The sequence below is a fragment of the Marmota flaviventris genome, chromosome X (assembly GCF_047511675.1).
Source record: "Marmota flaviventris isolate mMarFla1 chromosome X, mMarFla1.hap1, whole genome shotgun sequence".
NCBI lineage: Eukaryota > Metazoa > Chordata > Mammalia > Rodentia > Sciuridae > Marmota > Marmota flaviventris.
In genome coordinates, this window is record NC_092518.1 from 103,051,467 (window position 1) to 103,055,787 (window position 4,321).

Sequence of the window (4,321 nt, forward strand, 5' to 3'; positions counted from 1 at the left end):
AGGGATTGAACTCAGGGGCACTCAACCACTGAGCCACATCCCCAGCCCTATACTGAACTGCACCCCCAGCCCCTCAAAAAACTATTGTAACAATTCTTGGGGACATCATTATGCATGCAGTTACTTTCAGGCCTTCAGCCTCTGCTCCAGTGAGCTCATCCAACACATACCAGCCATTTGCTCCTTTGCCAAACCTTTGATCTTGATATTATCCCATTGCCTGACCACCCACTCTTATCTTTTAACTCACTTCTTCTAGTGCCCCAACACTAACAATATTTCCACCTCGTTGGAACCATCCATCTATTCATGAGACCACCAATCCCTTTTACCTTTTTCCTTTTCTTTCTATTGCTCTTCCACGTCTTCCATCTTTACTTAACTATCCACTTACCTTACCCACCCTCCCTCCCTCACTTCCTTTCTTCTATGTTATTTTTTGGTACAGGGATTGAACTCGGGGGCACTCAACCACTGAGCCACATCCCCAGCCCTATTTTGTATTTTATTTAGAGACAGGGTCTCATTAAGTTGCATAGCACCTTGCCATTGCTGAGGCTGGCTTTGAACTTGCGATCCTCCTGTCCCAGCCTCCCAAGCTGCTGGGGTTACAGGTGTGCACCACGGCACCCAGCCTCTCTCTCTCTTGCCATGTGATACTCTGTACCTCCCTGGGATTTTGCCAGGAAGAAGGCCATTGCCAGATGAGGGCCCTAGACCTTGCATCCTCGAACCATGAGGCCAAATAAACTTCTTTTCTTTATAAAGTAGCCTGACTTGGGTATTTCATGATGGTAACAAAAAATGAACTCATTTGGTATGTTAGTTATTAAATACATTTTCAAATCATGATATATGCAACTTAGGATGGCTTTATTACGACGTAACCCCTTTGTAAGTTGAGAAGCATCTGTACTCTGCTATCCTCCTGTTACTATAGATAAGTGTTTATGCTAGCCAGCATACCTGCTTGTTTGAGTTCCTGGTCCAAATCCTTACCTATTTTACAACCCAGCTCTGGCAATACTTCCCTTTCTGTCCTTGCTTTTCATTTGACTGTTTCTATCAACATACACATATGTTTTCATTTCTCCAATCTTAAAAAACTGCTCACATTCTTTCTAGTGATTGCTTTTTTTTTTTTTTTTTTTTTTTTTTTTTTTGTGTTGCCCTGAATGGCCTGGAACTTCTGATTCTCTTGCCCCAGCCTCCCAAAGAGCTGGGACTATAGGTATGTGCCAATATATCTGCCTTATTATTCTTTTTTATTATAGCATTATAATTATACATAGTAGTTGGGTTAATTTTGACAAAAATCATACATGCTGGCTTCCTATTCTATTTTAAAATTGAGGTATAGTTCACATACCATCAAATCACCATTCCCAAACATACCCATTAGTGGATTTTAGTATATTCCAGACATCACCAATTCCAGAACATTTTGCCGGGTTGGGGGGGGGGTGTGATATAATGGGGATTAACCCAGGGCTGCTCTACCACCTAGTTACATCCCAGCCCTTTTAACTTTTTTTGGGAGAGGGTCTCACCAACTTGCTAAGGGTCTCATTAAATTGCTGAGGTTGGCCTCCAACTTGTGATCCTCCTGCTTCAGTCTGAGTCCCTGGGATTACTGTCATGTCACTGTAGCCAGCTACTTCCAGAACATTTTTGTCATCCAAAAAGATATTCATACCCATTAGCAACTATTCTCCATTCTCCCCCTCCTCCAGCACTAGGTAAGCACTAATCTTTCTATCTGTATGGGTTTTTCTATTTTGAACATTTCATATAAAGGGAATCATATAATGGGTGACCTTTCTGAGCTGATCTTATCCAACATGTCAATATTTGTCTTTGTTGACTCCTGCCTGTAGTATTTTCTTCATTTTGTTTCCAGAACACCATAGTTGCTTGTGTTTTTTTTTTCCCCTTTCAGACTAATGCTTTGGAATTTCTTTTCTTTTTCTATTTTTGGTACTGGGGATTGAACCCAGGGGTGCTTAACCACTGAATCACATCCACAGCCCTTTTTATATTTATACTTTATTTAGAGACAGGGTCTCACTAAGTTGCTTAGGGCCTTGCTAAGTTGCCAAGGCTGGCTTTGAACTTACTTTCCTCCTGCCTCGGCCTCCCTAGCCACTGAGATTACAGGTGTGCACCACCACACCCAGCTCTGCTTCAGAATCTTACTAGTTGATTCTTCCCTGTCTCACTTCTAAATGCTTGAGTACCCCAGAGTTCAATCATTGTGGGTCTTCTCTTCAATCTGTACTCATTCTCATGGCGATCTCATTCAGTCTTATGTCTTTACATGTCCAACACTGAACTCCTTATAGCCTCCTCTGCTGATGCATGCTCATACACTTGTGCACACACACATTTTTCTTGCAGATTTCCCTATCTCAGTGACAGCCCCATCCTTCCAGTTGCTTAAGGAACCTTTGACTCTTCTGCCAAACCCCACATCTGGTCAGTCAGCAAATTTTTGGCTCTACCTACAAAATATGTCCAGAATTCAATCACTTCTAGCAGCCTGCACTGCTACCACTTTGTTCCACGCTGCTGTCAGCTCTATACTAGATTATCACAATAGCCTGATTTCCCTCCTTTCTTCTCCCCCTTCCCTGCTTTGGGTTCTTCTCAACTGAGTAGCAGAGCAGTCCTATTATTTTGTTGTCAAACCTCTTCTCAAAAACTTTGCAAAGGCTCCTATATCATTTGGAATAAAAGTTCCATGTCCCCCCGCACCAAAGAAGTCTCAATTGCTAACTGTACCACATGGAATCTTGACCTTGTTAGTTCTCTAATTACAGGCTTGCACTACTGTGCCTAGCTTGCCTATCATACTTCTATGCCAGAACTTTTCCATGTGCTTTGTTCTCTGGAATGCTCTTCCCCTAGAAAGGCACAGGGGTAGCTCCATCATTTTTTTCTCAAAGACTTACATGTGCTTTCCATGTGCATCCCCCCCCTCTTTTTTGGGTACTAGGGAATTAACGCAGGGGTGCTTTACCACTGAGCTACATTCCCATTTCTTATTATTATCATTTTGAGACAGGGTCTCACTAAGTTGTTAAGGCTGGGCTTGAACTTGCGATCTTCCTGCCTCAGCCTCTTGGGTGCTAGGTTTACAGGTATGTGCTACTGCACTGTTATTCCATCCCCTTCTACTCTTCCCTGGCTTGCTCTGCAGCCACACAGGTCTCTTTGCCAAGCTGTAACAAGACAGGCATACTACTTTTTTGTTGTTGTTGTTACTGGGGATTAGACCCAGGGGCACTTAACCACTGAGCCACATCCCCAGTCGTTTTTGTATTTGATTTAGAGACAGGGTCTCACTGAGTTGCTTAGAGCCTTACTAAGTTGCTGAACCTGGTTTTGAACTCACGATTCTTCTGTCTCATCCTCTGGAGCTGCTGGAATTACAGGCTTGCAGTACTGTGCCTGGCTTGCCTATCATACTTCTATGCCAGGACTTTTCCATGTGCTTTGTTCTCTGGAATGCTCTTCCCCTAGAAAGGCACAGAAGTAGCTCCATCATTTTTTTTCTCAACGACTTACTCAAAAGTCACCTCATGGAAGTCTTTCAGCCACCACCTGTGAACATCATATTTCCCTGCATGACTTATTTATTTCTCCTATGCACCTGTCACTCTAACAATATGCATTTTGCTTATTTTCTCTCTCCACTTCAATGAAAGTTCCATGCAAATAGGAATTTTGTTTGTTCACTGATATAATTCCAAAGCCTAAAAGATGAATGGTACATGGTATGTGTTTAAAAAATAGTGAGTAAGGGCTGGGGATGTGGCTCAAGTGGTAGCGCGCTCGCCTGGCATGCGCGGGGCGCTGGGTTCGATCCTCAGCACCACATAAAATAAAGATGTTGTGTCCACCGAAAACTAAAAAATAAATATTGAAAACAATTCTCTCTCTCAAAAAAAAATAGTGAGTGAACAAATGAAAGATGGCAGCCTGAACTAGGTTAGTGAGAGGATGAAGATGAGGGGGCTAGATTTTGCAAACAGAATATAATGATTTATTGACTGTGGGGATTGAAGATGGAATCCAATATGACTATTGGTGCTGGATAGGTGGTTAACATCCTCTGAGAGTCAGGTGCAGTGATGCACACCTGTAGTCCCAGCAACTTTGGAGGCTGAGGCAGAAGGACCTCAAGTTTGAGGCCAGCCTCAGCAACTTAGACCCTGACTCAAAATAAAAAGGGATGAGGATCCAACTTAGTGGACAGCACACCTGGGTTCAGATTCTGTTTCTCTGAGTAATGGGAGTGAGGTTCAGAAGGAACTTGAGT